This window comes from Dermochelys coriacea, chromosome 2, assembly GCF_009764565.3.
Source record: "Dermochelys coriacea isolate rDerCor1 chromosome 2, rDerCor1.pri.v4, whole genome shotgun sequence".
Lineage (NCBI taxonomy): Eukaryota > Metazoa > Chordata > Testudines > Dermochelyidae > Dermochelys > Dermochelys coriacea.
This window is the reverse complement of record NC_050069.1, coordinates 140,171,214-140,194,471: the sequence shown is the minus strand read 5'-3', so window position 1 is coordinate 140,194,471 and position 23,258 is coordinate 140,171,214. Positions and strand designations below refer to the sequence as shown.

At 40.5% G+C, this 23,258-nt stretch overlaps 1 long non-coding RNA gene across 1 annotated transcript; it reads right to left on the bottom strand.

Moving 5' to 3' along the window:
* Positions 1-2,024: 2,024 nt before the first annotated feature.
* On the bottom strand, positions 2,025-19,237 carry LOC122458512. Its single transcript, XR_006278553.1, has 3 exons — positions 19,047-19,237; positions 17,111-17,115; positions 2,025-2,035 (listed from the first exon to the last, which is right to left on the bottom strand). It is a non-coding gene; the product is annotated as an uncharacterized LOC122458512 (long non-coding RNA).
* Between the last annotated feature and the right edge of the window lie 4,021 nt (positions 19,238-23,258).

The window sequence follows — 23,258 nt, the reverse complement described above, 5'->3', positions numbered from 1 at the left end:
ACCCCTGAAGCTAGTCCTTTCAGTTGGGAGGATGGGATAGTCCATCAGCTGAAGGCAGCAGGAGAGGTAAGGGCCAGTCCAAGGGAGCTGAGGAAGCATGTGTGCCCACGTGCGCTTGCAAAAACTCAGTCTGTGTTTGCTGCTGCTACAGGCCCTTGCTGCCTGGGTTCCCAATCCTGCATCTGTCCCTGTCCCTGACTCCAGCCCTGATCCTTCCCCCACTCCTGTCTCTGCTGTTGTCCTTGTCCCTCTTTCCTCTCTTTCCCCTGTTGCTGCAGCCCCTGGAGTTGCCTCGTTTTCTTTCTAAAATGGCCCCTGGGAGGCACCATTTGCATTTCCTTCTCCTGACCCATCTGGAGTTGCTGTTTTCCCTCCACCGCTGTCCTCAGTGCCAGGGTTTGAGATGGGCTGTGTGGTGCTGGTGGCTCTGTGTGCAGGTGGCAAAGTCCCCCTTTGTGCGCCAGAGTTTGGTCCAGGCAGAAGTCACCAGGATTGGAGACTTTCAGGACTACGATGGGGGGGGACTGGGTGAATCCCTTGGTGCTAGGTTGGTGCATGCAGCTCTCCACCCTTCGTACTCCCTGGCACGTACTTCAGGAGATTGAGGCCACCTGACTGCCTGCTTCTCGGGTCTACCGCGAGAGGGTCCTGCAAGAGGGTACTCCCATGGCACACCCAGACAACAAGTGGTGTGACCTATTTCCAGCTGTGGAGGGTGGGAAACCCCAGTGGGCCATCTTGTATTGTATCCTAGTTCCAAGCCCACCGGGGATATCAGCTTGAGGGTCCTCCATGGAGCCCTGAGCACAGGCATGTACCTCCCATCCCCGAAGACTTTTCTTTCTGCGGCATGAGGGAGACCCTGGCACACATGTATCTTTCGCGTGCCAGGTGCAGCCCCTCTTCTGACTCCTCCAGAGCCTCTTATTGTGGTTCTGGCTGCACTTTTCCTCTCACCTGTTTGTTTATGCACACCACATCCGTGGCCCCATGAAGTTGAGGGACCTCCTTGTGAGCCTCCTCCTAGCTATGGCCAAGGTGGCCATTTATAACACCAGGGAGAGGAGGTTGGCTGGGGGGGGGGTCCTCTGTGACTGTGGTTCCTTTTTTCGTTCCTTTATCTGCTCACGCATCCAGGAAGAGTTCATTAAAATGTATTTCTTATGAGTTTCAGATAGATATAGGACTTGTACTATTCATGCAGATTGTTGGGTTTATCGTTAACCTAGAATTCAAATCAGTTAAGATCAGATTCTGCCACCTTTACTCAGGGTGATTAATACCATAGTTCTACAAGTAATTATACAACTATGTAGAGAGTAAGGAGTTACTTAGCATGAATAAAGGTGGCAGAAACTGACTCTTAAGTACTAAAGGACATATTGTGCCCATCTTTACTCATATTTAATTCAGTAGCATTATATGTGAGAAGTTCTACTCAACATGGGTAAGGATGCCTGCTAAAGTAACTGATGAGTGATCTGGGAAAGTGTCCTACCACAGCAGAAGGAATAAGGCAGCCCTCCCCAGAAACATTTGGCAGAGGATTGCAGATAACCTCCAGGAAATTTTCCTCAAGATCTCTATGGAGGACTCACGAGACATCCCAGTGCATATAAACAAACTGTTCTGCAGGGACTCCTCACCCGAGCTAGACAGCAGATAGCGACTCTATCTCTACTTGTTATTTCACTCCCTCTTCTAGTGTGATTAAAAAAGAGTAAATGAGCAGATGTGTCCCTGCAACATCACAGCAAATTGCATACTTACCAGAGGTTCCTTCTCCTGCATCAGGCTCACACATGCTGGATTGCAGCGACTGGTTCAACTGCTCTGGATTCAAAAACAGGTCTTGGATCGCTGTGCCACTAAATCTCCTGGTCACTTGTCCCCCATATTCCCCCTCCTGCTCTTCCTCTCCCAACACCTCCTCCTCACTGTTCACTCCAGGGGCCTGTGATTCCAGCTTTTCAAAAGTATCCACGGGACTCTTGAGGGTGGTGGTGCGGGTCTCTGCTGAGGATGGCATGCAGCTCTTTGTAGAAGCAGGATATCTGCGGCTCTGCACCAGAGTGACTGTTAGCCTCCCTTGCCTTCTGGTATGCCTGCTGAGGCTCCTTGGCATTCACTCAACGCTGCTGTGGGTCCCTCATGTAGCCCTTCTCCCTCATGCCCTGAGTGATCTGCTCATAGATATTGACTTTCTACGGCTGGATCAGAGCTGGGCCTGCACACCTCAGGAGATCCACCACCGCCTGTGTGCTCTAGGCAGGAGTGTGTCTGCAGCACGGAGCCAGAACGGTCAGCTGGGCAGTTGCTTGGTGAGCTCTCCCTGCCGAGCAAACAGGAAATGGACTCTCAAAAATTTGCAGTGCTTTAAAAGATATGGTGTGTACAATTGTGTACTTGTCATCGTGTGGTAGAGTCCAAAATCGTGACCAAAACAATCACAGTGGTGCATTGTGGGACACCTCCTAAAGGCCACTAAAGTTGATGTAAGTAATAAAAATGTCTACACTGACACTGCATTGCTCTAACTACATTAATCTAAGTGCTACACCTATCATGGAGGTGGAGTTACTAAGTCAGTATAGCAGGCGAGTTATATCATCAGGAGCGACATTTTAGCGTAGATGCTGATAGATAGGTTTTAAGTGATTATAAATCAAAGCAAAACAAGTCTGATTTGATCAAATGAAATAAAAACAAAACACATTCTAAGCTGATCTTAACACTTTCAATGCCCTTACAAACTTAGATGCTTCTCAGCACAGGCGGCTGGTTGCTCTTCAGCCAGGCTCTCCCCTTTGATCAGCACTTCAGTCACTTGGTGCGGTGTCTGTAGATGTAGGTGGAAGAGAGAGAGCATGGCAAACGTCTCTACCTTTTATCATTTTATTTCCTCCCTCTTGGCTTTGCCCCCTGACCCCTCTTCAGAGTCAGGTGAGCATTACCTCATCACAGTCCCAAACTGGCCAAAGGAAGGGGGTGACACGCTCAAGAGTCTAACAGATTCTTTTGTTGCTGCCTAGGCCATCATCTTTTGTTCCTGTGAGGCTGGGCTGGGTTTGTCCCATACCTGCCCTAATGAGATGTAAACTGCCTCCCTGCTCTTGGAGAATTTTTGCCTGGGCTTATTTTAAGCCATGAGAATACATTATCAGCCTCATAACTATATACATGAAATTATAACTTATAACATTACTATAACAACAATGCTCAGTGCATCATGATCCTTCTGAAGATATCCGACATGACAAACTTTGCATTGGATACCACACAATTATTTTACAAGGATGAACATGGGGTGCTGGGTGTTCCCGCGAGGTACAGAGCATCACAGACACTTACAACGTTAGGTCAACATAAACTGCCTTGCATTGACTTAACTCTGTAGTGTAGACCAGGCCACAGACAGGGTGATATAATGAAAGAGGGGGAAGTGCAGGCTGCCAGAAGAATAGATAGCCCTTTGCTGAGACACTTGCGTGGGAACTATGATAATTGGATTTCATCTCCGCATCTGCTACATACTTCCTATTGTTAGTAGATCTCAAACCCGCTATCAGTCTTTTATATAAAAAGAAAAGGAGTACCCGTGGCACCTTAGAGACTAACAAATTTATTAGAGCATAAGCTTTCGTGAGCTACAGCTCACTTCATCGGATGCATGAAGTGAGCTGTAGCTCACGAAAGCTTATGCTCTAATAAATTTGTTAGTCTCTAAGGTGCCACGGGTACTCTTTTTCTTTTTGCGAATACAGACTAACACGGCTGCTACTCTGAAACCAGTCTTTTATATATCAACCAGAAATCTTTCTGTGTCTAAACAAAGTGTTTTGGATCTATAAAATCTAGCTCTCTGTTCCTATCAAAGTGAAAAGTTCTTTGTACTTAGACTGAACCATAGTAGAGTAACCAAATGAAGGAATGTGGGTAATCTTTTACTTTGACTCTGCTGACCTATGGAGAATGCTGTCCACATATTCAGAGAGGCAACTAAAAAAAGATGCCTGTCAGTGCAGTTGGATGTTGTAATGAACAAGACAGTATGGTAGATAGGGGCTAGTATTAATCCAAAAATATGGTCTGTGACTGATTAGGGATATTTTTTATTGCAAATGTTTTCTGTGATTTGTGAAATAATGATTCATTGAAAGATGTTTTTAACTCATTAGGAGTTGCTTGTTGCCACAGATGTTTTTAATAATAATGCCTGGGTTAAAAACCCCTTTAGTTTATCAGTCTTGTAAATTAAGACTACATATGGAGCTTCTTTTATGGTATTAGGTAAATTGAGATATTGAGAACAGAACACATAGTGGGATCAATTGTGGGAAAATAGCTTTTCCTTCCCCACAAAGGAATCTCTTCATCCCACATTCTATAAAATGAAAGAGTTTTTTCAATTTAAACTGGAAGTGGACTAGTCACTATTGCTTCCCCTGTTACAGAAGTTTGGTAAACTATGATTTTCTTTCTGTATTCTGTAATGTGTTTTATTAATAATCTCTGATTAAATTATTCCAAGTGAGGGGATTATCCTACAGTATTGTATTATTATTATTATAATTCAGTTTGAACACGTAACACTATTCAATGCAGGATGAGTCATTTCAACCAAAATGTTCTGAAGTTGCCACTAATGTGCATTCCCCATTTTCGGGGTGCTCATCTAGGGCTGTTTTTCACAAGAGCTGAGCACTCATTACTCCACAGGACTACAATGGAAGCTGTCAGTTCTCAGTATCTGGGCACCCAGTTATTGGTGAACCCCAAATAAGTGGACATTTTGCAAATTTTTGCTTCAATCTGTGTCTCAGTGATTCATCTGTAAAATGATAAAAAACCGAGGAGTACTTGTGGCACCTTAGAGACTAACAAATTTAAAATGATGATACTAGTCCTTTTCCCCTTCACAGAGATATGGTGAAGATAAATGAATTAATATTTGTGAAGTGCTCACACACATAATGTGATGATGAGAATGAAGAAAAAATAAATCCTTATTTAACTCTGGGTTTTATTATTAGATTAGATGCTTCCATGCCTTGTGACAGGAGACAACCTAGTATTTCCATATCCATCTCTCTAGTGCCATATTTCTTGCTCCATTATAGTCTGTTTCCAAAACAATGACATCTTTCTCAGTGGTTTTCTTATATGTCATGTGTTGTCCTCTTTTCCGTCTTTCACCAAGTCGTAATTGTCAAGGCTTGTCTGGGAGTAAAGTGGTTTTGGGTTTGTTTGGGTTTTTTTTTTCTTTTTTGACATTTATACAACATGCTCAAATCATTTCAGACTTCTTTCTCAAATTTGGGTTTGGATAGTTTGTAATAAATAAACTACGGGGCCTCACAATGAATTATAAGTATATAAAAGGGAGAGAGACAAGGTAGGTGAGGTAATATCTTTTACTGGACCAACTTCTGTTAGTGTAAGGAACAAGATTTTGAGCTTCACAGAGCTCTTCTTCAGTTCTGGAGAAGGAAACAGTAGTGTTCAAGCTAAATGCCAGGTGGGACAGATTGTTAAGCACAAATAGCTCACATATATTGTAGGAGACCACTTACAATGAAGTGGACAATTAACACTGCTGCAATCAGTGGAGGGTTGTTGTTAAAAGTTGTTGTTTGGGCCATAAAGCCAATTTATCTTAAGATTGTATTTTTTAGTGTGCAGTAGAGTTCGGAATTTAAAATTTCCAGGCTCTTCTTCTCAAGGTGTTTGTGAAAGTTTCTTTGGAGGACTAGGACTGAGAGGCCAGATGTCGCCCACAATTGATAGGGTGTTTGTCTTTTATCATTTTTCAGATAGTTCATTCAAGAGTATGGTGATTGTTTTTTTATTAAAGTATAAAAAGAAAGTATTGATCAGCTGCCTCACCATCTTGTGCACTGGTGAGACACAGGTCCTGCAGCAGGCGGGGGAGGAAATGTATATGATCATGTAATTAAAGAAAAGGGGCAAAAATAAGTTTCATGGGCAATATTGATTCTGGCATTTCCTAACTTCTGAGTGCTTGACTTTACAGTCATAGAATCATAGAATATCAGGTTTGTAAGGGACCTCAGGAGGTCATCTAGTCCAACCCCCTGCTCAAAGCAGGACCAATCCCCAACTAAATCATCCCAGACAGGGCTTTGTCAAGCCTGACCTTAAAAACTTCTAAGGAAGGAGATTCCACCACCTTCCTAGGTAACGCATTCCAGTGTTTCACCACCCTCCTACTGAAAAAGTTTTTTCCTAATATCCAACCTAAGCCTCCCCACTGCAACTTGAGACCATTAATTACTCGTTCTGTCATCTGCTACCACTGAGAACAGTCTAGATCCATCCTCTTTGGAACCCCCTTTCAGGTAGCTGAAAGCAGCTATCAAATCCCCCCTCATTCTTCTCTTCCGCAGACTAAACAATCCCAGTTCCCTCAGCCTCTCCTCATAAGTCATGTGTCCCAGTCCCCTAATCATTTTTGTTGCCCTTCGCTGGATGTTTTCTAATTTTTCCACATCTTTCTTGTAGTGTGGGGCCCAAAACTGGACACAGTACTACAGATGAGGCCTCACCAATGTGGAATAGAGAGGAATGATCACATCCCTCGATCTGCTGGCAATGCCCCTACTTATACATCCCTAAATGCCATTGGCCTTCTTGCCAACAACGGCACACTGTTGACTCATATCCAGCTTCTCGTCCACTGTAACCCCTAAGTCCTTTTCTGCAGAACTGTTGCCTAGCCATTTGGTCCCTAGTCTGTAGCGGTGCATGGGATTCTTCCGTCCTAAGTGCAGGACTCTGCACTTGTCTTTTTTGAACCCCATCAGATTTCTTTTGGCCCAATCCTCTAATTTGTCTAGGTCCCTCTGTATCCTATCCCTACCCTCCAGCATATCTGCCTCTCCTCCCTGGTTATTGTCATCTGTAAACTTGCTGAGGGTGCAATCCACACCATCCTCCAGATCATTTATGAAGATATTGAACAAAACCGGCCCGTGGACCGACCCTTGGGGCATTCCACTTGATACCGGCTGCCAACTAGACATGGAGCCGTTTATCACTACCTGTTGAGCCCGACAATCTAGCCAACTTTCTATCCACCTTATAGTCCAATCATCCAGCCCATGCGTCTTTAACTTGCTGGCAAGAATACTGTGGGAAACCGTGTCAATAGCTTTGCTAAAGTCAAGGAACAACACGTCCACTGCTTTCACCTCATCCACAGAGCCAGTTATCTCGTCATAGAAGGCAATTAGATTAGTCAGGCATGACTTGCCCTTGGTGAATCCATGCTGACTGTTTCTGATCACTTTCCTCTCCTCTAAGTGCTTCAGAATTGATTCCTTGAGGACCTGCTCCATGATTTTTCCAGGGACTGAGGTGAGGCTGACTGGCCTGTAGTTCCCAGGATCCTCCTTCTTCCCTTTTTTAAAGATGGGCACTACATTAGCCTTTTTCCAGTCATCCAGGACTTCCCACGATCGCCATGAGTTTTCAAAGATAATGGCCATTATAATACAGTAATAATAGGGCTGTCGATTAATCGCAGTTAACTCACAAAAATTAATCATGATTAAAAAATTGTGATTAATCGCAGTTTTAATTGCACTGTTAAATAATAGAATACCAATTGAAATTTATTAAATATTTTGGATGTTTTTCTACATTTTCATATATATATTGTATTCTGTATTATAATTGAAATCAAAGTGTATATTATTTTTGCTTACAAATATTTGCACTGTAAAAATGATAAACAAAAGAAATAGTATTTTTTAATTCACCTCATAAAGTACTATAGTGCAATCTCTTTTTTGTGAAAGTGCAACTTACAAATGTAGATTTTTTTCTTACATGATTACACTCAAAACCAAAACAATGTATAACTTCAGAGCCTACAAGTCCACTCAGTCCTACTTCTTGTTCAGCCAATCGCTAAGACAAACAAGTTTGTTTACATTTAAGGGAGATAATGCTGCCTTCTTCTTATTTACAATGTCACCAGAAAGTGAGAACAGGCATTTGCATGGCACTTTTATAGCTGGAATTGCAAGGTATTTATGTGCCAAATATGCTAAACATTCATATGCCCTTCATGCTTCTGCCACCATTCCAGAGGACATGCTTCCATGCTGATGATGCTCATTAAAAAAAGAAGCACTTATTAAATGTCTGACTGAACTCCTTGTGGCAGAATTATATGTCCCCTGCTCTGTTTTACCTGCATTCTGCCATATATTTCCTGTTATAGTAGCCTCGGATGATGACCCAGCACATGTTGTTCATTTTAAGAACACTTTCAGTGCAGATTTGCCAAAATGCAAAGAAGGTACCAATGTGAGATTTTGAAAGATAGCTACAGCACTTAACCCAAGGTTTAGGAATCTGAAGTGCCTTCCAAAATCTGATCGGGATGAGGTGTGGAGCTTGCTTTCAGAAATCTTGAAAGAGCAATATTCTGATGTGGAAACTACAGAACCTGAATCACCAAAAAAAGAAAATCAGCATTCTGCTGATGGCATCTGACTCAGATAATGAAAATGAACATGTGTCGGTCCACACTGCTTTGGATTGTTATCAAGCAGAACCTGTCATCAGCATGGATGTATGTCTTCTGGAATGGTGGTTGAAGCATGAAGGGACATGTGAATCTTTAGCACATCTGGCATGGAAATATCTTGCGACACCGGCTATAATAGTGCCATGAGTACACCTGTTCTTACTTTCAGGTGACATTGTAAACAAGAAGCAGGCAGCATTATCTCCTGCAAATGTACACCAACTTGTTTGTCTGAGTGATTGGATGAACAAGAAATAGGACTGAGTGAACTTGCAGACTCTAAAATTTTACATTGTTTTATTTTTGAATGCAGGCTTTTTTGTACATAATTCTACATTTGAAAGTTCAGCTTTCATGATAAAGAAATTGCACTACAGTACTTGATTTAGGCGAATTGAAAAATACTATTTCTTTATTTCAATTTTTATTTAAATATTTTAAAAAATATTTAAATAAATGGTATTCTGTTGTTGTTTAACAGTGTGATTAATCATGCAATTAATTTTTTTAATCGCTTGACAGCCCTAAATCGTAAACTTCTTTTAACATTGCTTTTTTGCATGATTATATACTTTTCTCATGTGAATGCTACTGTTTGTATGGTGCCCTCGCTCCTCCTCACTTGTAGTCCTAGAAACAGGAGAAGCATTTTTTAAAAGGGTGGGGGTGATTATTTCAGTTTGAAAGTGAAATATAAAGAGAACCTTGGAAAATGGAAAATAACCCATACTACCGGCTGTGAATCTGAAGCTAACTGGAAATCAGTTGTTTTCTGCCGGAAGTTATAAATTGCCAAGATTTTAATTTAAGATTCACTTAAACTATGTCCCCATCTTTCCAAAATATTCATGAATGTTAGTGTACCTGGGATGGGACTTGGGCTTGTAATAAATGCTAAACCGTTTTCGTATGAAAAGTATAGCTCAGTCTGTATTTGGCAACAATCTATCCTTCCAGCAGTAAATCACCCATTTACAGCATGCATGACGTCTCTGTTTCCTGATTTGAGTCTTGGTTTTTATTTTAAATGAACTTTTCTGCTATATGTCATGGCTTCCTTCTCGCAACATTACATCTTACCATTAAGCTGGGCTATGGGACTTTGGCAAAATGTACTTAGGAAATGTATTATTCATTTAGAAAAGCTTTGATGTCAAAATAGTGTTTTGAGGATCACAAGAAATGATTTAGCCAGGCAAATAAAAATAGAGCAAGCTCAAAAATACCCTTTAAGTGGTAACACTATCTATAATTAGCATCCACTAAACTGAATGAAGTATTCATGTTACAAACACAGCTTCATTTCACTGATTTTTTTTAAATGTCTCAAGTCAATTGCATAGTTTTTACATTTCAATAATGAAAGCATTGGCAAAAATGCAGCTGTAGAAAGCAATTAAAATCCAGCACAATGTGGTGGATTTCAAACAGCCTGGGATACTTTGGATGTGTTTTTTTTAATTTTGTTTTGGTTTTGAACCTTATAAAAATATAATCCTTGCCATTCAAAATGGAAGAGAGACTACAAGCTATATAGAGATCTTTTCTCCCACCACTGAAATACAGCTGCATCTTGGATGGAATATTATAGTTCTCTAACAGGGTACAGCAATGCTGTTCAGGTGTAGAGGGGAAGAATTCTTATCCAGTTAAAGCATCAGGGCATTTTAGGGAGGCAGACAGTTCACCTGAATTGGAAATTGGTGAAAAGACATGGGCTAACTACAGCCTATCAAAAAGGTAAACTTTTGTAAAAAAAATTGAAATTATTTCCATTTCACAGGATTCAAAATGGAACCATTTTTTGTATTTACAAATTGAAAGGGGTTTTCATTTTTTCAAAATAATTATGAAAAATGTAAAGTTTTTGAAATGTTCATTTCTCCCATTTTGCCACCAAATACAATAAAGATATATAATGTTCACGGTTGATAACACAGACACAGACCCATTTTTCCCTCTTTACTTTTATATTCTTTCCCTCCTTTTCTATTCTACATCAACTTTGGAAAAGTTAGACAACTGCAACAGTTTTATTCTTCCCTTTGCAGCTTTGTAATGTTTCCAAAGTCAAGGAAACACTGAAATGTTACTGAATGGATAAAAGGGAAAAGAGAAAAAGCAGAAATGAAAAACATAGACATACCCCAAATTTAGACATTCATACCTACTACATTCAGTGGGGAAAAAAGTTAAGAGGAAAAATAAAAATCCAAAAATTTGAATGTTTTATTTTTCAAAAAGTGAAAAGAAATGACAATTGTTGTATAGTTTCAGAAAAAAATAATCAAAAAGGACATTTTCCTGCCCCCCAAAAAAATCATTTTTGACAAAATCCCTTTTTGGGTGAGACAATTGTATTGATCAAAATAATTTTGACTTCTTCTAGCTAATTTTTTCCCTTAAAAGTTGTTATGTTGGATTTATAATAGCCACAGATAGACTATTTTTCAGCACCTACAATGTCACAATGCCCCATAACACTATATTGTATCATTACTTGAGTATTGTCTCAAAGGGAAGAGTGCTATTTACTGATCCATCAATACCATTTCCTGCAACACATGACCCTCCTTCAGTTGTAGTCCCAACACAAGGCAGCTTAAGCATTTGAGATCTGACAGGATCACAGTACAAGGTGGATGGCTTGGGCCTCTTGCATGATCTCATCCATTTCTTCTCTACACATTTCCTCTTTCTCAGTAACAATAATGGCAGTTATTCTCCCAGGGCGAAACTCTTCACATCTTCATTTCCACCCCATCACAAAGCATGCTGTGTTTTGAGTGTGTGTTTTATTTTGGTGAGAGCTTCAGATCCTAAATATCATAATAATCTGATGTTTTATGATCCCCAGTCACCTAAAGAGTTCTCATAGATCCCTGTAATAATCCTTTAACAATACTGACACACCATACCCTCATCCCTTACTCAGTCTCTCCCTCCCCGCACCCTTTGGCTAAAGATATTCAGCTCTTGAAGCCTTTCCTCTTAAAAGAGACTTTTTAAATCCCCAGATAAACCTAGTTACCAAATGGTATCCCCAGAGCAATTTTATAATTTCAGTAATTTATCAATTTTATTGTATGGAAATGTCTTATTTGAGGCATATTTTAGCAGTAACATACATCTAACAATTGAATATTTGACATATGTTCCTTCTCTAATGAAACAGACAATTTTAAAATCAGATTATGGAATCACCCAACCAGGACATTTTACTAGTTACCATTAAAAAAGCACTCATCACTTCATGACATCACACTGATGGATTCTCCATTACATGAAGTTTTTAAATAAAGATTGGATGTCTTTCTAAAAGAGATGCTATAACACAGTCAGAAGTTATGGACTTGATTAATAGGTGAAGTTTTATGGCCCACATTACGCAGGAGGTAAAAGTAGATGATCATAATGGACCCTTCTGGCCTTAAATTCTATGAATTATATGACAACTTTTAAAAGCCACACCCTATCCCCAACATCTACTTGCCACTTCTTAACTTCCTTAGTATTCACATAACTTTCAAATGCTTTCCCACACCTCCGATAAAACCTCTCAGCCTCCTCCACAGATGTGGAAGAAAATGAACTGAAATGCTGGCCACACACAGATCCCACTAAAGTCAGTGGGAGCTGTGGGTGTTCAACATCTTTGAAGAACTAGGTCCCTTATCTATTTCCCCTCATTGTGGGGATGTGTATATGGAGTGGTAGTGAGGCATGTTTTAATAATGTAGTGACAAAAATTGCCACACAAATTTAACCACATTCATGTAACCTGTTCAAATAATTTGAGGATTTTCTTCTACAATTGCTAATACAGGGAAATGAAAATGTAGGCCAGAAGAGGGAAGAATTATTTTTCCTGTATGTCCAGTGCTGTGTGAAATTCAGAGTTTGTTTTAAGTAAATTCCCCCCAAAATCACCTGTCAGCTCTTTTGGCATGAAGTTCAACCCTCTCAAATGTAGCTTTATTCACAGTTTCAAACAAAAAGTGACTTTTTTTCCAATAGAAATCATGTGAAAACAAAATGTCTATTTTTACTGCAAAGAGGTTTTTGCTAGAAAAATGCATCCATTTTTTCCATATTCTCACTGAAAACCTTCTCATTTTCACATGAGAATCAGCTTTTTCTCTTGAAAGCTTTGCATTACTTACTGTAGGAAGTCAAGTTGAGTCCATAACAAAACACAAAAATCCTTGGGCCTGATTCTCCACTGTCTTGCACCTCATACAGTCATTTTACATTTGTGCAAAATAGGTAAAATACTAGCATTCTGATTTGAATGAAGTTTCTCCTGCTGAAGAGAGCTATCAAAGATGGCATTCATCCCTCCTGATTTGGTGTAAGGCAGTTCTTACATGGAGGATACAAGGGCAAACCTTACATAGATTCAAGGTGGCTAGCCTACCTGCATTCAGCCATTGGCATGCCAGTCAGCCCAAAACAACTGGAAGATGCATAGTCAATCAAGTGCTCTAGTGTAGACAAGCTCCTGAAAAGAGGTACCTTGACATCATCTCCTTTCCTAGACTCCCTGAAGCACAGAACAATAAATACATAACCTATAAACTTTAGAGATCTCAGAGCTACCTACTTTCTTTAACTCCATAGGGAATGGAGTTGTTTCAAAATCAAAAACAGGTGATTGTAACAGGGCTGCCTTGGTCCTGCCTCTGTCTCAGTCCACAAATTGCAGAGGCCCTTTTGCTGGGTCAATACCCTGTGCAGTTTATTTACAGTTACATCCCATCGCCTTCATATCATACCCAAGACCTTTCCTAAGCAGAGGGGAGTAATTTCTCTCTCCCTGTTACTACTTCCCCCCATGTTCTTCCTTTCTGTGCCTATTTGTGGGGTCTTGGCTAATGGCTTAATTGGCCTTTCTGCCCTGCCTCACCAACAAATTAGGCACAGCCTTGTACAGTCAGCTCCAATCTGCTTTGCCTGATTGGGGCTGCTGTGAAGAGTGCTGACTCAGGCCTTTGTACCTAGCACTCTGTCACAGTCACATCAAGTGTTGTGCTCCAACAAGTTTAGTACCTAGTTTATATGCCACTCTTTCATCTCTTCTTTCCTCACTCCCTCCAATGCCACAACCTACTCTGATCTTTGGTTTTCTACACACTTCAGCTATCCCATTCAGAATGATATTGTGACATACTGAACTGCAAATGGTATTTCATTTCAGCATTCCAAATCTCTCACATACAAAGTATAGGCATTTCAGACAACTCACTGATGTGAATTCCCATATTTTCTTTGCTTTTCAAAGTAAGCCTAATGGAGGTCTTACAGTTTGCCTTGAAGAAGCAATAGTACAAAACTCACAAGCTAGACCTCCAGAACTTTAACATGTCTGTTTAACCAAGTTTACTGGCAGAGTGAACAGTGTGGTTCAGCTCTTCTACATATCCCCAGTACCTGTCCCTTTTCTGGTCCACCTTTCTGGCAGATGTGTGATTCTCTTGAAACAAATGTCAGTGCTGATTTGAGGATTTGCCACCTCTTAGACAAATGCATTTTTTGCAGTTCAAAGTGCATTAAACCTATAATTGCTATAGTACAATAGGTTGCTTGCCAGAGGCAGGCAAGTACTGTTATGATTTCACAATGGAAGAAATATATCTATGTTTATAGTCTCTCTTAGTTATAAAAAGGATATTTTTATTGAAAAGTGATAAATATACACTGTATATCTATATATGTATATACACTCACAAACACATTCATATACTGGAATATATATTCCCATAGTTTACATATGTTGAAGTGAGGAGGCATGTCTTAAATTGTCACATCAAATGACAATGGCATAATATTTTTTATAGATACATATATAACCAGAGGACACCAATTGCAGAGGAAACTGCTAGCCAATAAGGCCATTATATCTAGATTTCAAATAGCACTTTATTCATAAAATTGGGCCCATTTTTAAGCTATATTCCTCCTTAAAATTAAATCCTGAACTCTGTTAAAATGGCAGGTGTGATGGGTTTCCCCCCTTTAAGGTGCCACCTGATGTACTGGGATACCACTGAGCCAGCCTGTTCCACCAGCCCGAACCCCCCTTTACCCTGTGTTGCTGAGCCAGGCTCTTAAGCTTCCTCTAGCACACACACAAGCAGGGCCACAACCAGCTGCAGAAAAGCACAGACATTGAGATCAGCTCTGGGAAGACTCAGCTGAAGGTACTTGCCCCAGCACTCAGATGCCCACCTCTCTGAAGGGCAGACCCAATGGTATATTGTCTTGAGCTACATAGGTGGTTTAACAGGCCTGTTACAAATATAAATATATATATTTATAAGATATATATGTGAAGTATACACACCTTCTTGCTCCCCACCCCCCGAGTTAGAAATTGCACAAAATGGGTTTAATAATAAACAAAAACAAGTTTGTTAACTATAAAAGGCAGATTTTAAGTGACTATAAGGGATAGCAAACAGAATAAAGCAGATTACTAAGAAAATAAAACAAAACACACATACTAAGTTTAAGATCTTAAAGAGCCTGGCTTCAATAAGTAAGTTCTCACCCTAACTGTTCTTTAAGGCAAGTTACAGACTTTCTGTAGCTTAGAGTTTCAGTTATCTCTTCTTATAGACTGGATCCTTGTCTCAGTCTGGACACACCCCTGACTTTCCCCTCAACTTAGTTTCTTTGTCTCTTCAGGTATTTTCAGCAGCCTTTCTTCTTGGGTAGGCAATGGAGGAAAGTCCTGTTTGCCTTACCCTCCAGCCTTAAATACAAGGTACATAAGGCAGGAACCTTTTGTTTCCCAAACTTCATAGATTCATAGATACTAAGGTCAGAAGGGACCATTCTGATCATCTAGTCCGACCTCCTGCACAGCGCAGGCCACAGAACGTCACCCACCCACTCCTATGAAAAACCTCACCCATGTCTGAGCTATTGAAGTCCTTAAATCATGGTTCAAAACTTCAAGGAGCAGAGAAGCCTCCCTCCAGTCAACCATGCCCCATGCTACAGAGGAAGGCAAAAAAACCTCCAGGGCCTCTCCAATCTGCCCTGGAGGAAAATTCCTTCCCGACCCCAAATATGGCAATCAGCTAAACCCTGAGCACATGGGCAAGATTCACCAGCCAGATACCCAGGAAAGAATTTTCTATAGTAAATCAGATCCCATCCATCTAATATCCCATCTCAGGGGATTTGGCCTATTTACTCTGAATATTTAAAGATCAATTACTTACCAAAATCCCATTATCCCATCATACCATCTCCTCCATAAACTTATCAAGTAGAATCTTAAAACCAGATAGATCTTTTGCCCCCACTGCTTCCCTTGGAAGGTTATTCCAAAACTTCACTCCTCTGATGGTTAAAAACCTTCATCTGATTTCAAGTCTAAACTTCCTGGTGGCCAGTTTATACCCATTTGTTCTTGTGTCCACATTGGTGCTGAGCTGAAATAATTCCTCTCCCTCTCCTATATTTATCCCTCTGATATATTTATAGAGAGCAATCATATCTCCCCTCAACCTTCTTTTAGTTAGGCTAAACAAGCCAAGCTCCTTAAGTCTCCTTTCATAAGACAAGTTTTCCATTCCTCGGATCATCCTAGTAGCCCTTCTCTGTACCTGCTCCAGTTTGAATTCATCCTTTTTAAACATGGGAGACCAGAACTGCACACAGTATTCTAGGTGAGGTCTCACCAGTGCCTTGTATAACGGTACTAAAACCTCCTTATCCCTACTGGAAATGCCTCTCCTGATGCATCCCAAAACCGCATTAGCTTTTTTCACAGCCATATCACATTGGCAGCTCATAGTCATCCTATGATCAACCAATACTCCAAGGTCCTTCTCCTCTTCCGTTACTTCTAATTGATGCGTCCCCAACTTATAACTAAAATTCTTGTTATTAATCCCTAAATGCATAACCTTATACTTCTCACTATTAAATTTCATCTTATTACTATTACTCCAGTTTACAAGGTCATCCAGATCCTCCTGTATAATATTCCGATCCTTCTCCGAATTGGCAATACCTCCCAGCTTTGTATCATCTATCAACTTGACCTCCCCTTCTTGTTCGTGAAAAATTAATGAGGAAGTGCTGAAAGAATGCGGAATCAGTCAATGCTACCATTGTCTGATGCGGCAACGCATGGTGTTGGATGCCATCAGATGGTTGAGGGACATCTACGTAGAACACATCACTGGACATTGGCAATACCAGGAGGGATGAGCTGGAATGCCGATGAGAAGCTCAGTCAGGAAAGTAACTGAAATATTTTCCTCATGGATTGTATTTTCTAAATGGACAATCTACGTAATTCTCAATTACTGAGGGACAATATCCACTCATTGATATATTTTGCTTTCCACAACCAAATCTCTGTACAACTTTTCATGAGTGATGTACCCACGTATTCTGATTCTTATATCTAAACTATATTATTAAATATATTCGCCTAAATTTGGGTAATTGCTGATTATGTACTCTATGTATCATATGACTTCTAAAAACTAACTTTATATTTGTGGATAATCTAAGCACTATACCCAGATGTACAGATACTATTTTCCCAACCTATGTATTATATAATTTTTTAACATTAGCTTTAATAAATTTTTTAAAACCAGGTGGCAGGACAACTTGACCTAGTGTCACAGCTATGTCCCAGGATGACTCTCAGGAAGGAAAGAGATTAGTATCTTCACAGTCTTCTTGTTTCTTCCTAATGGCCTATCAAGGCTGATGGCCTGTTGTCTGGTGGGTGCCTCCCAAATACACACACAGTTGTAATTGTTACATAGTCAGTATTCCACATTCAGTAATTTATAACCTTTCCAATGATACCTTATAAGACCCATTTTGCATAAAATATATCTCAGTTATGCCATAACCATAACATAAGCATATTTCCATAAATAATATGGAGTGTCATGCCAGAGCAGGTATATTTAATTTTTTTAAGTGTTTGTAGCAAAGAAAATAATTCTAATTGAAACACGGGCTTGATACTGATTAGTTTGAAGCAGTGCCGATTTCTAAATTCAACTACAATATACATTTTAAAAGTGAAGGTGCTAACTAGCACAGAAGATATCATAGTAGCTTATTACTCTTGTAGAAGTCTTTTCAAACCTGGCTTTAGTCACAATCAAACAGGAGCTTGGTGGGATCAGTCTTACCACTAGGACCTATTTATTCACATAACAAACTGGATCCAATCCCATTTAAGTCAGTAGGTATCTTTCCAGGATTTCAGTGGGCGGTATGAGACCCACATAAATCACTACAATTCTGTGAGAGGCATAGGACTGAGATAGGAAGGGAGTTACAACTCAGTACTGAGGTGCATTTGAGAAGTGCATGTAAGCAGTATTTGCCTATGCTGCCCTTGTTTCTAGCAGGGATTTAAGTCTCACTTTTTCTTGATAACTAGAATTTACATCATAGTATTGTTGTGGCATGGAATACAGTCTTAATATATTTGTGTATTACATAAATTAAGACAAATTGTATAGTATGTATACTGTGTGTATTCAGTGTACATTAAAATACAGAACAATACATCTCTAACATAACATTTGATAGTTATTTAATAAAGCATAGCCCAAGGCTATATGAGCAAGCTGTATATCATTAGAGAGTTGGCATCTTGTTCCATTATTTTAAAATATTATCACAGCTGCATTGATGATAGATTATAGACCAGAAGCAGTTCTGATTCACTCCACAGACTGAAAGCTCTGAATTCTACCCTCATTTACACACACCACCTGTGTTCCAGGTGTAAATGAAGACAGAATCTGACCCAATGTTTGTAAATAGCATTAATGTATGTTGTTGATTGGCAATATGTATACTGATTATAAATAATTTATTTTGAGGGCAGTAGCAGTAAGGATAACAAAGACTGTAATTTTAATTTTTAAGTCACTGTCCCTACGCACACTACCATTTTAATTAATAATAATACCTAGCTCTAAATTTGGAGAAGATGAGAACATTTATAAAATTTAGTATAACTTGCCAATAATTTTCCTTGAAGTTTCTGAAAGAAGATGTATGTTTGAAACAGATCTATTCCCAGATCATTGTTAAATGAATGGATCACTTCACATGAAATTGCAGAACTACTAACTGTAGTCTGTAACCTATCATTTAAATCAGCTTCTGTACCAAATGACTGGAGGATAGCTAATGTGATGCCAATTTTTAAAAAGGGCTCCAGAGGTAATCCCGGCAATTATAGGCCAGTAAGCCTGACTTCAGTACTGGGCAAACTGGTTGAAACTATAATAAAGAACAAAATTGTCAGACACATAAATGAACATAATTTGTTAGGGAAGAGTCAACATGGTTTTTGTAAAGGAAAATCATGCCTCACCAATCTACTAGAATTCTTTGAGGGGGTCAACAAGCATGTGGACAAGGAGGATCTAGTGGATATAGTGTAATTAGATTTTCAGAAAGCCTTTGACAAGGTCCCTCACCAAACACTCTTAGGGCATGTCTACACTTGCCATTTAAAGAGGAAAAAGTCACTTTTTGTGCAAAAACCATGGGAGTGTCTACACTTGCCAATGACTTTTTGCAGTGAAACTCAGAAGTTTCATTGCAAAAAGAAAACCACCTCCACTAGAGGCATACAGCTCTTACTGGTGATGCTGTTGCAGTGATATGCAAGTGAAGACACATTCTTCCTGTTTACACTCCTTTTAGCCTCCTGAGGATATCCCACAGTGCCTAGGTGACCACTCTAGCCAGCAGCTCTGCTGCCCTGTTGCCAGGTAATCAGACATACATCCCTCCCCCTGTAAAACCAGGGAATTTTGAAACTCCCCTTCCTGTTTTCTAGGCAAGTGCTCACTTATCTGGCCAGGTGACAATGCCTGCTCTACTGAGCAAATGATCCCCTGCTTGGAGCAATGCTGAGCTACTGGAGCTGATCAGGTGTTTGAGAAGAGGAGGCTTTGCAGGGACCCAGGATGCCCTGCGATCACCCCCACCTCCTTCCCACAAGACCCATCATCAAACTGGAGAGAGCTGCACTGTGGGATAGTTGCCACAGAGTGCTGCTCTCATTGGTGATGGAAGTGCTACTAATGTAAACACTCTCTGACACCTGAGTAATTAAGTGAGTACACAAACCAGTACTTTACTTTCATTGGTTCCCTATCACTGTTGAAACTTACAGTGCAAAAACTCTGCAACTGTAGACATACCCTTAGGTAAAGTAAGCTGTCATGGGATAAGAGGGAAGGTCCTCTCATGGATTGGTAACTGGTTAAAAGATAGGAAATAAAGAGTAGGAATAAATGGTAAATTTTGAGAATGGAGAGAGGTAAATAGTGGTGTACCCCCAAGGTCTCTACTGGACCAGTCCTTGTCAACATATTTATAAATGGTCTGGAAAAAGCGGTAAACCATGAGGTAGCAAAATTTGCAGATGATACAAAATTACTCAAGATAGTTACGTTCCAAGCAGACTGCGAAGAGCTACAAAAGGATCTCTCAAAACTGGGTGTCTGGACAACCAAATGGCAGATAAAATTCAGTGTTCATAATTGCAAAGTAATGCATGCTGGAAAACACAATACCAACTATACATATAAAATGATGGGGTCTAAATTAGCTGTTACCACTAAAGAAAGAGATCTTGGAGTCATTGTGGATAGTTCTCTGAAACATCCACTCAATGTGCAACAGCAGTCAAAAAAGCAAAAAGAACGTTGGGAATCGTCAAGAAAGGGATAGATAACAAGACAGAAAATATCATATTACCTCTATATAAATCCATGGTACGCCCACACCTTGAATACTGCATGCAGATGTGGTCGCCTCATCTCAAAAAAGATATATTGGAATTGGAAAAGGTTCAGAAAATGGCAACACAAATGGTTAGGGGTATGGAATGAGTTTCGTATGAGGAGAGATTAATAAGACTGGGACTTTTCAGCTTGGAAAAGAGATGACTAAGGGGGGAAATGATCGAGATCTAAAAAATCATGACTGGTGTGGAGAAAGTAAATAAGGAAGTGTTATTTACTCCTCAACACAAAAGCTAGGGGTCACCAAATGAAATTAATGGGCAGTATGTGCATCCGATGAAGTGAGCTGTAGCTCACAAAAGCTTATGCTATAATAAATTTGTTAGTCTCTAAGCTACCACAAGTCCTCCTTTTCTTTAAACAAAATGAAGCATTTCTTCACACAGTGCACAGTCAACCTGTGCAACTCTTTGCCAGAAGATGTTGTGAAGGCCAAGACTATAACAGGGTTGAAAAAAATAACTAGATAAATTCATGGAGGATGCCTATTAGCCAAGATGGGCAGTAATGAAGTCCCTAGCCTCTGTTTGCCAGAAGCTGGAGATGAGCGACAGGGAATGGATCACTTGATGATTACCTGTTCTGTTAATTCCCTCTAGGTCACCTGGCATTGGCTACTGTTGGAAGACAGGATACTGGGTTAGATGGACCTTTAGTCTGACCCAGTATGGCCATTCTTAGTTCTTATATATGATTTTCATCAGCTGATCTCCAAGTGCTTTACAATGAAGGCCAGTATCATTATGTCCATTTTACAGACAGGGAATGTAACATGCTTTATTAATGGTTAACATGCACTCAGACAATAAAAGGGTTAAGCTGAAGTAACACAAACCAGGAATTAAATTAAGTACCACATAGTGTATTGTGATACAGCATGGCCAGAGGGCAGCAGGAGAGTGTTAGAAGGGAAGCTTATTCCCTGTAGAGGGAAGAAAGTTTGCTATAGATTAATTAAAGCACCTGAAGCCAATTACCTGATAAAAACCCTGTGCTTCAATCAGACAAGAGAAGGAGTTGAAGCAGAGTTGACTGATGTTGGAGTAGAGGGTAGTTTGGAGGAGTTGAAGTAGATTGGATTGGTGCTGGAGCAGAGAGCAGTTTGGAGGGAAGCAGTGGAGAGTTTGGAGAAGTGCTGTGGTGGGCTAAGAAGATCAAGACCCTAGGTAAAGGGACACCTGGTTTGTGCAGAGGGAGGGCAGGAAGCCCCACAAGCTGAAGGGCAGGAGAGGGAATTAGTCTAGGGGAAGGAACCGCTAGTTCAAGTGGTTGACTGCTAACCCTAAGGCCCCTGGGCAGGGACCTGGAGTAGAGGGTCAGCCTGAGTCCCTCCCTCTCCACTCCCCTCATCTAGGACACTAGTGGGGCAGTTAATACCCCAGTTCAAGGGCGAGAAACGGTGCCCTGAACCCTCCCCAAGAAGAGAAAGTGCGAGACCCATCAAAGTAGTGCCGGCAATTTGCCACAGTATGTAGAAGAGGGGAAAAAAATTCTAAAAATATTTGTAGAGATGATTCTGAATGTTTGAGTGTTCCACTATATGAGGAAATAGAGAAGCTAACAGACAACTGGAACAATAAATCTGTGTTGTGCATATTTCCAGTACACATTCCTCCTGGATCTGAATGCCCCACAATGTAATGAACAACTGGAAGAGAAGGTTCTCAGGTCCCAGTTAAATCTTTTGTCTATCTCATGAGAAATTGGATCAAACCCTAGGATATAATCATAGGGCTGCAAGGGACCTTGAGAGGTCAACTAGTCCAGTCCCCTGCACTCATGAAAGGACTAAGTCTTATCTAGGCCATCCCTGACAGGTGTTTGTCAAATCCGCTCTTAAAAATCTCCAATGATGGAGATGCCACAATCTCCCTAGACCAGCGGTGGGCAACCTGCGGCCTGTCAGGGCAAACCGCCGCTTCCCACAGCTCCCATTGCCTGGAAACTGTGAACCATAGGCACTGGGAGCTGTGGGCAGCCATAGAAATGTAAACAAATGGTCTGGTTGCCCGCCAGTGGCTTGCCCAGATGGGCCGCAGCCACAGGTTGCCCACCACTGCCCTAGGCAATTTATTCCAGTGCTTAACCACCTGACAGTTAAGAAGTTTTTCCTAATGTCCAACCTCAAACTCCCTTGCTGTAATTTAAGCCCATTGCTTCTTGTCCTATCCTCAGAGGTTAAGAGAAACAATTCTTCTCCATACTCCTTGTAACAACCTTTTATGTACTTGAAAATTGTTACCATGTCCCTTCTCAGTCTTCTCTTTTCCAGACTGAACAAACCTAATTTTTTCAATCTTCCCTCATAGGTCCTATTTTCTAGACATTTAATCATTTTTGTTGCTATTCTCTGGACTTTCTCCAATCTGTACACGTCTTTCCTGAAACATGGCACCCAGAACTGGACACAGTACTCCAGTTAGGGCCTAATCAGCGCAGAGTAGAGCAGAAGAATTATTTCTTGTGTCTTCCTTACAACACTCCTGCTAATACATCCCAGAATTATGTTTGCTGCTTTTTTGCAACAGTGTTACAATGTTGACTCATATTTAGCTTTCCTTTCTGCATATCCCTTTCTGCAGTACTCCTTCTTTGGCGGTCATTTCCCATTTTGTATGTGTGCAAATGATTATTCCTTCCTAAGTGGAGTACTTTGCATTTTTCAGTATTGAATTTCACCCTCTTTACTTCAGATCATTTCTCCAGTTTGTCCAGATCACTTTGAATTTTAATCCTATCCTCCAAAGCACTTGCAACCCCTCCCAGCTTGGTATCGCTCGCAAACTTTAAACTTAATTGATGAAGATATTGAAGAGAACCGGACCCAAAACTGATCCCTTCCAGACCCCACTCTGTATGACCTTCCAGTATGACTGTGA